This window comes from Oncorhynchus gorbuscha, linkage group LG16, assembly GCF_021184085.1.
Source record: "Oncorhynchus gorbuscha isolate QuinsamMale2020 ecotype Even-year linkage group LG16, OgorEven_v1.0, whole genome shotgun sequence".
Lineage (NCBI taxonomy): Eukaryota > Metazoa > Chordata > Actinopteri > Salmoniformes > Salmonidae > Oncorhynchus > Oncorhynchus gorbuscha.
In genome coordinates, this window is record NC_060188.1 from 27,991,506 (window position 1) to 28,004,516 (window position 13,011).

General features: G+C 43.4%; 1 protein-coding gene across 5 annotated transcripts in view; it reads left to right on the top strand.

Moving 5' to 3' along the window:
* The first annotated feature begins 6,050 nt into the window (after positions 1-6,050).
* The window catches only part of LOC124000507 (zinc finger protein 91-like), a 29,314-nt gene continuing 22,353 nt past the window's right edge, over positions 6,051-13,011 (top strand). For 3 of the 5 annotated variants that reach the window (XM_046306909.1, XM_046306910.1, XM_046306911.1), the window contains exon 1: positions 6,051-6,455. The gene's annotated coding sequence lies outside the window, so the exon portion shown is untranslated. The remainder of the gene's footprint in view (positions 6,456-13,011) is intronic. The other 2 variants (XM_046306912.1, XM_046306913.1) reach the window with 1 other exon arrangement.

A 13,011-nucleotide genomic window follows, 5' to 3' on the forward strand; every position in this document is an offset into this window, starting at 1 on the left:
TGTATGCACATGCGTACAGTATAATGTATTACAGTAAATACACTACATGGCCAAAAGTATATGACACCTGCTCGTCGAACATCTCATTCCAAAATGATGGACATTAATATGGAGTTGGTCCCCCATTTGCTGCTATAGCAGCCTCCACTCTTCTGGGATGGCTTTCCAATATATGCGGGAACACTGCTGTAGGGACTTGCTTCCAATCAGCCACAAGACCGTTAGTGAGGTTGTGCACTGATTTTGAGCGATTAGGCCTGGCTTGCAGTCGGCATACCAATTCATCCCAAAGGTTTTCTATGGGGTTGAGGTCAGGGCTCTGTTACAGGCCAGTCAAGTCCTTCCAAACCTATCTTGACAAACCATTTCTGTATGGACCTCACTTTGTGCATGGGGGCATTGTCATGCTGAAACAGGAATGGGCCTTCCCCAAACTGTTGCCACAAAGTTGGAAGCACAGAATTGTCTAGAATGTCATTGTATGCTGTAGCATTTAGAGTTCCCTACACTGGAACTACAGGGCCTAGCCCAAACCTTGAAAAAACAGCCCCAGACCATTATTCCTCCTCCACCAAACTTTATAGTTGGCACTATGCATTCGGGAAAGTAGCGTTCTCCTAGCATCCGCCAAACACAGATTAATTTATCGGACTGACAGATGTTGAAGTGTGATTCATCACCCCAGAAAACGTGTTTTCATTGCTCCAGAGTCCAATAGGGGCGAGCTTTACACCAACCACTCCAGCAGAGGCTTGGCATTGCGCATGGTGATCTTAGGCTTGTGTGCGGCTGCTCGGCCATGGAAACCCATTTCATGAAGCTCCCGATGAACAGTTCTTGTGCTGACGTTGCTTTCAGAGGCAGTTTGGAGCTCGGTAGTGAGTGTTGCAACCAAGGACAGACCATTTTTACGTGCTACACACTTCAGCGGTCCCGTTCTGTGCGCTTGTGTGGCCTTCCACTTAACGGCTGAGCCATTGTTTCTCCTAGACGTTTCCACTTCACAATAACAGCACTTACAGTTGACCCGGGCATGGCCGAAATTTGACAAACGGACTTGTTTTATAACAGTGCCACATTGAAAGTCACTGAACTCTTCAGTATGGGCCATTCTACAGCCAGTGCTTGCATGGTCAAGAATTAAGCAGTGGATGGTCTATCATCCTAGACACAGTATATCAGGTCAGCATCACTGAGGTGCATGGCTCAACACCCAGTGGCCAAAACCTTCCATTGAGTTTGCAATGCAACAGAGTAGTGAAGTAATAAAGAAGTGCTTGATGGAGCAAAGAACTGTCAAACCTTTAGGCCTATCTAACCAGCATCAGCCAGACAGAAGAAAACCTTACCACTGTAGAGAAGATTACCTTTGACCTTGCTGGATGAATACATCAGCAAATGCCCGAAACTATTCTAAAGATATATTTTTTAATTAAATCAAAAAGTATATATGACAGTATTTATCTTGGGAATCTTGGGAATAGACTGTTCGCTCTGCTAGTGCACAGCAAGCGGTACCTATGCACCAATTCTGGAACCAACAGGACCCTACCCCCAAGCCATAAAACTACGAAATAGTTAACCAATAGCTATCCAGACTATCTGCAATTACTCTTTTTGCAACTCTCATCACATACGCTGCTGTTACTTTTTAATATCCATCCTGTTGCCTAGTCACGTTATCCCTACCTAAATGTACATATCTACCCCAATTGCCTTGTACCCCAGCACATCTACTCGGTACTGATATCCTGTGTATTAGCAGTCATGGAAAAAGTACCCAATTGTCATACTTGAGTAGGAGTCTAGATATCTTAATAGAAAATGACTCAAGTAAAAGTGAAACATACCCAGCAAAATCCTACTTGAGTAAAAGTTCAAAAGTATTTGGTTTTGAATATACTTAAGTATCAAAAGTAAATGTAATTGCTAAAATATACTTAAGCATCAAAAGTAAAAGTATAAATCATTTCAAATTCCTTATATTAAGCAAACCAGATGGCACAATTTTTTTTTTTGTAATTTACGGATAGCCAGTGCCACACGCCAACACTCAGACATAGATAGCCAGGGCCACACTCCAACATTCAGACGTAATAATTATGTCTGAGTGTTGGAGTGTGGCCCTGGCTATCCGTAAATGTAAAAAACAAGAAAATCGTGCCATCTGGTTTACAAACAACAAAGCATTTGTGTTTAGTGTGTCCACCAGATCAGACGCAGTAGGGATCTTTAAGTGTGTTAATTCAACCATTTTCCTGCCCTGCTTGGCATTCAAAATGTAACGAGTATTTTTGGGTGTCAGGGAAAATGTATGGAGTAAAATATCCCTTTGCATGTTATACCAGTTGCCCAAATTTGGCCATACCATATAGGTCATCATATGAGGTTGCAAATCAAAATAAAACATTCCCAATTATTCAAATGTAAACCTATACATTTTAGGTAATTGATCCATTATTGTCTGTCCAATAGCCTCTACATTTACAACTCATGGGTGTGTTTAATGGGATGTGGAGCTTTATGGTGGGTGCAGGGCAATGGCGTCATTAGCCCTGGGCTTCCGGGGCCGAAACCTTTTGATGGTCTAAAAACTGCACAATTGCAGGTTGTATGTCTAAAATTAGTTCCATAACGGTGCATCACTTACACACTAAGTAGTATGCCATAGAGAACAGCTTTGTGACTGTCATGGTTTCACCATTACTTTACTGAAAACAGTGTATCCCTAGCCCAAACCATTCAAAGATATGATCCATTTTACTGGAGCTATATTGGGTGGGTTTTTTCTGTCGCAAATTTGCTAGATAAACAATGTCCCAGGCCATAATAAAACTAGGCTACTCGCAAACCGCTAATTCGTTTAGGGTGCACTCTGAAAGTATTCAGAACCCTTGACTTTTTCCACATTATGTTACGTTATAGACTTATTCTAAAAATGGATTCAATACATTTTTCCCTCATCAACCTACACACGATACCCAATAATGAAAAAGTGAAAACAGATTTTTAGAATTTTTTGCAAATGTATTAAAAACAAAAAAACTGAAATACCATATTTATATAAGTTTTTAGAACCTTTGCTATGAGACTGAAAATTGAGCCCAGGTGCATCCTGTTTCCATTGATCATTCTTGAGATGTTTCTATAACTTGATTGGAGTCCCCCTGTGTTAAATTCGAGTGATTGGACATTATTTGTAAAGACACACACCTGTCTATATAAGGTCCCACAGTTGACAGTGCATGTTAGAGCAAAAACCAAGCCATGAGGTCGAATGAATTGTCCGTAGAGCTCAGAGACAGGATTGTGTCGAGGCACAGATCTGGGGAAGGGTACCCAAAAAATGTCTGCAGCATTGAAGGTCCCCCAGAACACAGTGGCCTCCATCATTCCTAAATGGAATAAGTTTGAACTACCAAGACTCTTCCAAGAGCTGAATCTAGCCAAACTGAGCAATCAGGGGAGAAAGGCCTTGGTCAAGGAGGTGACCAAGAACCTGATGGTCACTCTGACAGAGCTCCAGAGTTCCTCTGTGGAGATGGCAGAACCTTCCAAAAGGACAACCATCTCTGCAGCACTCCACCAATCAGGCCTTTGTCGTAGAGTGGCGAGACAGAAGTAAAAGGCACATGACAGCACACTTGGAATTTGCCAAAAGGCAACTAAAGACTCTCAGACCATGAGAAACAAGATTCTCTGGTCTGATGAAACCAAGATTGAACACTTTGACCTGAATGCCAAGTGTCATGTCTTGAGGAAACCTGGCACCATCTCTACAGTGAAGCATGGTGGTGGCAGCATCATGCTGTGGGGATGTTTTTCAGCAGCAGGGACTGGGCGACTAGTCAGGATCGAGGGAAAGATGAACAGCGCAAAGTAAAGAGATCCTTGATGAAAACCTGCTCCAGAGTGCTGAAGACCTCAGAATGGGGTGAAGGTTCACTTTCCAACAGGTTAACTACCCTAGAGCCAAGACACCGCAGGAGTGGCTTGGGGACAAGTCTCAATATCCTTGAGTTGCCGAGCCAGAGCCCGGACTCTCCCCATCCAACCTGACAAAACTTGAGAGGATCTGCTGAGAAGAATGGGATAAACTCCTCAAATACAGGCGTGCCAAGCTTGTAGTGTACACAATAAGACTCGAGGCTGTAGTCGCTTCCAAAGGTTCTTCTGTGTTCTTGGGGACCTTCAATGATGCAGACATTTTTTTGGTAGCCTTCCCCAGATTTGTGCGTCGACACAATCCTGTCTTGGAGTTCTATGGATAATTCCGCATGGCTTGGTTTTCATTCTGACATTTCAAAACGTGTTTTCGGCTTGTCATTATCGGGTGTGCAGATTTATTTTATTTAACTAGGCATGTCAGTTAAGAACAAATTCTTATTTACAATGACGGCCTACCAGGGAACAGTGGGTTAACTGCTTAGTTCAGGGGCAGAACGACAGATTTTTACCTTGTCAGCTCGGGGATTTGATTCAGCAACCTTTCGGTTACTGGCCCAATGCTCTAACTACTAGGCTACCTTCCACCCCTGATGAGGGATTACATTTTTAACATTTTCATAACAAAATGTGGAAAAGTCAAGGGGTCTGAATGCTTTCCTCATGCACTGTGTGCGTGTGTGTATTAATTGCTAGTGAATTTTTACTCATTACAATTATATATACATTTATTTTTTATGTATTATTTATTTTATGTAGTGCTCTATCATTCTCCTTCTTGGTCAAATAGCCCTTACACAGCCTGGAGGTGTGTTAGGTCATTGTTCTGTTGAAAAACAAATTATAGTCCCACTAACCATGAATGCCTGATTCACTCTCCTCTGAACAGTTGATGTTGAGATGTGTCTGTTACTTGAACTCTGTGTAGCATTTATTTGGGCTGCCATTTCTGAAGCTGGTAACTCTAATGAACTTATCCTCCGCAGCAGAGGTAACTCTGGGTCTTCCTTTCCTATGGCGGTTCTCATGAGAGCCAGTTTCATCATAGTGCTTGATGGTTTATTTGAGCTGTTCTTGCTATAATATGGACTTGGTCTTTTACCAAATAGGGCTATCTTCTGTATACCACCCCTATGTTGTCACAACACAACTGATTGGGTCAAAAACATTCACTTTTAACAAGGCACACCTGTTAATTGAAATGCATTCCAGGTGACTACCTCATGAAGCTGGTTGAGAGAATGCCAAGAGTGTGCAAAGCTGTCATCAAGGCAAATGGTTGCTACTTTGAAGAATCTAAAATCTATGTTAGTTACTATTAAGTGTTAGGTACTACATGATTCCATGTGTTATTTCATAGTTTTAGTCTTCACTATTATTCAACAATGTAGAAAATAGTAAAAAATAAAGAAAAACCTTTGAATGAGTAGGGGTGTCCAAACTTTTGGCTGGTACTGTATATAACATAACTGGTTTAGATTATTAAATATCCCTACAATATTCATAATTATAATGATATACAATAATAATAATAATAAAACAAATTATGATAAATATTTTACTCAAATGCAGTATCCTATAATCAGGCTTATGTGGCTACCTCCAGGCTCCTAGGTAACTATACATTTTCAAAGCAAAAATAAAATCTCATGGATCAAAGATTAATGTCACTGATTGAACCATCATAAATGACTGCAATTGCTTTGAATGACGGTTAGGAAGGCTACATCTGTGGGCCAAGAAATATATATGCCTTAGAAATACTAATAGACTCACTAACACAATGGCATAAAATGTATTCGATGGCTGTGAATTGTAAACTGATACACGTGATTCTAGTTTACATGTGAATCACTTCAAACTATATTTGGAACAGGCTAATAAAAAACAGATTAGATCACAAATCACAATGTGAAGCGCATTGGGCAGCCTGAGAAAATCAACTATAGGTTACCAAGTGTTGCAATCTAATAAACTGAATCATTTTGGAGTATTATACAATCACTCACAAACCATGAAAGAAACGATTATAGTAATTTACAATATCATATAGACATAGTGACCTCAGAATGTCATTTCCTTCATGATCCACGAAGCAAAGGCTGTTTTCACGGAAAGCTATTCTGAGCAGCTCCAGCACCAACTGTGGACGTTTGTCTGATTTTGATTAACAACACGATTGAGGGCACCGGAGCAAAATGGACAAGTTATAGTTTCTGGAGAGCAAAATATAGTACAGCATGCAACAATGTAATCTGTTTAAAAAAGATAGGTGTTTGATGCAGACTAAAATGTTATTCTGCGCATGATGACGCGCAAAAGTACGTATGTCTCCGCTTCACACCGCTAGCTAGCAGGAAGTATGTTGAATCCGAGGAGAAAAAAATGACCGAAGAACCAAAGTCGGTTGTTGATCTGAAAAAATAACAAGTCTCCTAAATGAGAACGCAAATGCTGCGGTTTTTGGATTCGGCATCATTCTCACTGGTGCAAAGAACGTCATTAAACGGGTAAGTCGAGTGCGTAAAACGTATATATATATATAAAAAATGTTTTCCATCAATGGGCCAGAGTGTATTTGTCGAGATCTTTGTTGGTTCTAGGCTAGCGCACGTTAGCCAGCAAGCTAACCTTTGCGTGCCACGGTTATTTGGCTTGCTTAGGCATGAATTATCCCTGCAATAATATGGTCTGTGTATACAACAAGGGAATATACATACATTTATGCAGTGTGCGCATCAATTTCTTTGAGCTTGCAAAATGTAGAGTTAACGACTTCCGTTTTCCTTGTATTTTTTTTTTAGCATCGTGGGGGGGGGGGTGTAACGTTACTTAGCTAGGCGGCCGCGCTAGCTATTTCGTTAGGTCGGTGCAGATTATTACATTAGTTTGATAGTTGGCCAGGTTAAATGCCCCTTAAGGTGAAGTAATGTCTCACATTTAGCTACACTTGTATAAAAATAATACTATGCATTTATATGATCCGAAGTAATGTACTTGACCCAGCTAACAGGCTAATGTTTGCACAGCTAACTAAAATGCGGCTAGTGTACTAGCTAGTTGCAAATAGCTTCTAAGAAAGCAATTTATGGAAATTGAGTCGTTTTTGTTATTTTGGGGCAACGCGTATAAACGTTATATTTTAACATTGAATAACTCGATGTTTCAGTTAACTATGCATTTATGATTAAAATGTCTTTATAGTTTATGCTTTCTCGGTCCTCCGGCCTTGACGTTGCCTAATTTGGGGAGTCGTTCGATGGAAAAGAGCACGGAATGTCTCGCGGATCGGCGGTAAAGATGCCCTGCTTTTGTCCTGAAAAATTTACGCTGTGTGAACTCAGTGGAAAGACAAGACAAGCCAAGGTCAGGGAGCACGTTATAGAATCGCCTCCCACCACGAAGTCAGATTATACTTTATTAAAATGATTTCGAATTACAGGCTCTTGGGCCTCCCTATTATGAAAGAAAAACGTTATTTGTTGAAATGTGCTCCAGACCCCGAGCTCTCAATCAAAACAATGCACGTGTAAACATCGAGTCACACAGAAAGTAATTGTAAAGATTATTAACCTAGCTGAACGGTGTGTGTACAGCTATCTGAAATATGTATATTCATATTCTTTTTTCTTTGTGGTTCCTTGCCCTCGGGCTGTTCATAGTATCCTGCAAACCGTTTTTGCACGGTAAAGGTGTTTGTGATTTCACTGTTTAAAATAGTTTGATTTCCTTCTGCTATCAAATTAGTTCAGCTTGTTTGCTAGGCTAACTACTTTTGTGCACACTAGTTAGTTAATTATATTTTACAGTTACAGTGTAAATATATATTTTTCTGTTTGCATTTAGTTTCAAATGGGAATTAGTCAGTGAAGGTCAAATTATTCCAAACTTGTTTATGCTTCACCTCCCCATTTCTGTCTCTTGTGTATTAATAATTCTCCTACTTGCATCATTTACACCACGTTTGATAATGGCCAATCGAGCTTAAGTCAAATCAAATCATCAAATCAAATTTTATTTGTCACATACACATGGTTAGCAGATGTTAATGCGAGTGTAGCGAAATGCTTGTGCTTCTAGTTCCGACAATGCAGTGATAACCAACAAGTAATCTAACTAACAATTCCAAAACTACTGTCTTATACACAGTGTAAGGGGATAAGGAACATGTACATAAGGATATATGAATGAGTGATGGTACAGAGCAGCATACAGTAGATGGTATCGAGTACAGTATATACATATGAGATGAGTGTGTAGACAAAGTAAACAAAGTGGCTAGTGATACATGTGTTACATAAGGATGCAGTCGATGATGTAGAGTACAGTATATACATATGCATATGAGATGAATAATGTAGGGTAAGTAACATTATATAAGGTAGCATTGTTTAAAGTGGCTAGTGATATATTTACATTTCCCATCAATTCCCATTATTAAAATGGCTGGAGTTGGGACAGTGTGTTGGCAGCAGCCACTCAATGTTAGTGGTGGCTGTTTAACAGTCTGATGGCCTTGAGATAGAAGCTGTTTTTCAGTCTCTCGGTCCCAGCTTTGATGCACCTGTACTGACCTCGCCTTCTGGATGATAGCGGGGTGAACAGGCAGTGGTTCGGGTGGTTGATGTCCTTGATGATCTTTATGGCCTTCCTGTAACAACGGGTGGTGTAGGTGTCCTGGAGGGCAGGTAGTTTGCCCCCGGTGATGCGTTGTGCAGTCCTCACTACCCTCTGGAGAGCCTTACGGTTGAGGGCGGAGCAGTTGCCGTACCAGGCGGTGATACAGCCCGCCAGGATGCTCTCGATTGTGCATCTGTAGAAGTTTGTGAGTGCTTTTGGTGACAAGCCAAATTTCTTCAGCCTCCTGAGGTTGAATAGGCGCTGCTGCGCCTTCTTCACGACGCTGTCAGTGTGAGTGGACCAATTCAGTTTGTCTGTGATGTGTATGCCGAGGAACTTAAAACTAGCTACCCTCTCCACTACTGTTCCATCGATGTGGATAGGGGGTGTTCCCTCTGCTGTTTCCTGAAGTCCACAATCATCTCCTTAGTTTTGTTGACATTGAGTGTGAGGTTATTTTCCTGACACCACACTCCGAGGGCCCTCACCTCCTCCCTGTAGGCCGTCTCGTCGTTGTTGGTAATCAAGCCTACCACTGTTGTGTCGTCCGCAAACTTGATGATTGAGTTGGAGGCGTGCGTGGCCACGCAGTCGTGGGTGAACAGGGAGTGCAGGAGAGGGCTCAGAACGCACCCTTGTGGGGCCCCGTGTTGAGGATCAGCGGGGAGGAGATGTTGTTGCCTACCCTCACCACCTGGGGCGGCCCGTCAGGAAGTCCAGTACCCAGTTGCACAGGGCGGGGTCGAGACCCAGGGTCTCGAGCTTGATGACGAGCTTGGAGGGTACTATGGTGTTGAGTGCCGAGCTGTAGTCGATGAACAGCATTCTCGCATAGGTATTCCTCTTGTCCAGGTGGGTTAGGGCAGTGTGCAGTGTGGTTGAGATTGCATCGTCTGTGGACCTATTTGGGCGGTAAGCAAATTGGAGTGGGTCTAGGGTGTCAGGTAGGGTGGAGGTGATATGGTCCTTGACTAGTCTCTCAAAGCACTTCATGATGACGGAAGTGAGTGCTACGGGCGGTAGTCGTTTAGCTCAGTTACCTTAGCTTTCTTGGGAACAGGAACAATGGTGGCCCTCTTGAAGCATGTGGGAACAGCAGACTGGTATAGGGATTGATTGAATATGTCCGTAAACACACCGGCCAGCTGGTCTGCGCATGCTCTGAGGGCGCGGCTGGGGATGCCGTCTGGGCCTGCAGCCTTGCGAGGGTTAACACGTTTAAATGTCTTACTCACCTCGGCTGCAGTGAAGGAGAGACCGCATGTTTCCGTTGCAGGCCGTGTCAGTGGCACTGTATTGTCCTCAAAGCGGGTAAAAAAGTTATTTCGTCTGCCTGGGAGCAAGACATCCTGGTCCGTGACTGGGCTGGATTTCATCTTGTAGTCCGTGATTGACTGTAGACCCTGCCACATGCCTCTTGTGTCTGAGCCATTGAATTGAGATTCCACTTTGTCTCTGTACTGACGCTTAGCTTGTTTGATAGCCTTGCGGAAGGAATAGCTGCATTGTTTATATTCGGACATGTTACCAGTCACCTTGCCCTGATCAAAAGCAGTGGTTCGCGCTTTCAGTTTCACGCGAATGCTGCCATCAATCCACGGTTTCTGGTTAGGGAATGTTTTTATCGTTGCTATGGGAACGACATCTTCGACGCACGTTCTAATGAACTCGCACACCGAATCAGCGTATTCGTCAATATTCCCATCTGACGCAATACGAAACATGTCCCAGTCCACGTGATGGAAGCAGTCTTGGAGTGTAGAGTCAGCTTGGTCTGACCAGCGTTGGACAGACCTCAGCGTGGGAGCCTCTTGTTTTAATTTCTGCCTGTAGGCAGGGATCAGCAAAATGGAGTCGTGGTCAGCTTTTCCGAAAGGGGGGCGGGGCAGGGCCTTATATGCGTCGCGGAAGTTGGTAACAATGATCCAAGGTTTTACCACCCCTGGTTGCGCAATCGATATGCTGATAAAATTTAGGGAGTCTTGTTTTCAGATTGGCTTTGTTAAAATCCCCAGCTACAATGAATGCAGCCTCCGGATAAATGTTTTCCAGTTTGCAAAGAGTTAAATAAAGTTCGTTCAGAGCCATCGATGTGTCTGCTTGGGGGGGGATATATACGGCTGTGATTATAATCGAAGAGAATTCTCTTGGAAGATAATGCGGTCTACATTTGATTGTGAGGAATTCTAAATCAGGTGAACAGAAGGATTTGAGTTCCTGTATGTTTCCTTCATCACACCATGTCCCGTTAGTCATGAGGCATACGCCCCCGCCACTCTTCTTACCAGAGAGATGTTTGTTTCTGTCCGCGCGACGCGTGGAGAAACCCGTTGGCTGCACCGCCCTGGATAGCGGCTTTCCAGTAAGCCATGTTTCCGTAAAGCAGAGAACGTTGCAGTCTCTGATGTCCCTCTGGAATGCCACCCTTGCTCGGATTTCATCAACCTTGTTGTCGAGAGACTGGACATTGGCAAGAAGAATACTGGGAAGTGGTGCGCGATGTGCCCTTTTTCGGAGTCTGACCAGAACACCGCCGCGTTTCCCTCTTTTTCGGAGTCGTTTCCTTGGGTCGCTGCATGCGATCCATTCCGTTGTCCTGTTTGTAAGGCAGAACACAGGATCCGCGTCGCGGAAAACATATTCTTGGTCGTACTGATGGTGAGTTGACGCTGATCTTATATTCAGTAGTTCTTCTCGACTGTATGTAATGAAACCTAAGATGACCTGGGGTACTAATGTAAGAAATAACACGTAAAAAAACAAAAAACTGCATAGTGTCCTAGGAACGCGAAGCGAGGCGGCCATCTCAGAATGTTCACATGTAATGTGAACATTCACATTACATTTTCCTCCCCAGAGAGAACCAGAAAGCCTGGCTTCTACAGGCCAGAGATTTATGAATTCACTTTTTACACCATGGGCCCATTGTGATGTTTGTTGTTGTTACATCCCATAAGTTAAGCAATCAAGGTTTTAATTCTCATGCCTTGCTCGCTGGATGTTTCTATATAAATCTAGATCCCTCCCACCTTGCTATCATTTGAATAGACATATGCATTTATTCCAACCTGGGCCCAGCTCAGCAATGAATATATAAACTCAGCAAAAAAAGAAACGTCCCTTTTTCAGGACCCTGTCTTTCAAAGATAATTCATAAATTCACGGTCATTTAGACACTAACAGCTTACATATGGTAGGCAATTAAGGTTACAGTTATGAAAACTTAGGACACAGAAGAGGCCTTTCTACTGACTCTGAATAACACCAAAAGAAAGATGCCCAATGTCCCCGCTCATCTGTGTGAACGTGCCTTAGGCATGCTGCAAGGAGGCATGAGGGCTGCAGATGTAGCCAGGGCAGTATTGCAATGTCTTTACTGTGAGACGCCTAAGATGGCTCCCCAGGGAGACAGGACGAACAGCTGATCATCCTCGCTGTGGCAGACCACGTATAACGACACCTGCACAGGATCGGTACATCCGAACATCACACCTGCGGGACAGGTACAGGATGGCAATAACAACTGCCCGAGTTACACCAGGAATACACAATCCCGTCATCAGTGCTCAGACTGTCCGCAATAGGCTGAAAGATGCTGGACTGGGGGCTTGTAGGCATTTTGTAAGGCAAGTCTTCACCAGACATCACTGGCAACAACGTCGCCAATGGGCACAAACCCACCATCGCTGGATCACACAGGACTGGCAAAAAGTTATCTTCACTGACGAGTTGCGGTTTTGTCTCACCAGGATGTGATGGTCGGATTCGTGTTTCTTGTTGAAGGAATGAACATTACACCGAGGCCTGTATGTACTCTGGAGCGGGATCGATTTGGAGGTGGAGAGTCCGTCATGGTCTGGGGTGGTGTATCACAGCATCATCGGACTGACCTTGTTGTCATTGCAGGCAATCTCAATGCTGTGCGTTACAGGGAAGACATCCTCCCTCATGTGGTACCCTTCCTGCAGGCTCATCCTGACATGACCTTCCAGCATGCCACCAGCCATACTGTTCGTTCTATGCGTGATTTCCTGCAAGACAGGAATGTCAGTGTTCTGCCATGGCCAGCAAAGAGCCCGGATCTCAATCCTATTGAGCACGTCTGGGGCTTGTTGGCTCGGATGGTGAGGGCCAGCTGGGAACTTGCAGGAGCCTTGGTGGAAGAGTGGGGTAACATCTCACAGCAAGTACTGGCAAATCGGGTGAGAAGGATATGCACTGCAGTACTTAATGCAGCTGGTGGCCACACCAGAGACTGACTGTTACTTTTGATTTTGATGCCCCCCTTTGTTCATGGACACATTATTCCATTTCTGTTAGTCACATCTGTGGAACTTCTTCAGTTTATCTTGTTGAATCTTGTTTTGTTCATACAAATATGTACAAATGCTATGTTTGCTGAAAATGAACACTGTTGACAGTGAGAGGACATTTGATTGTTTTGCT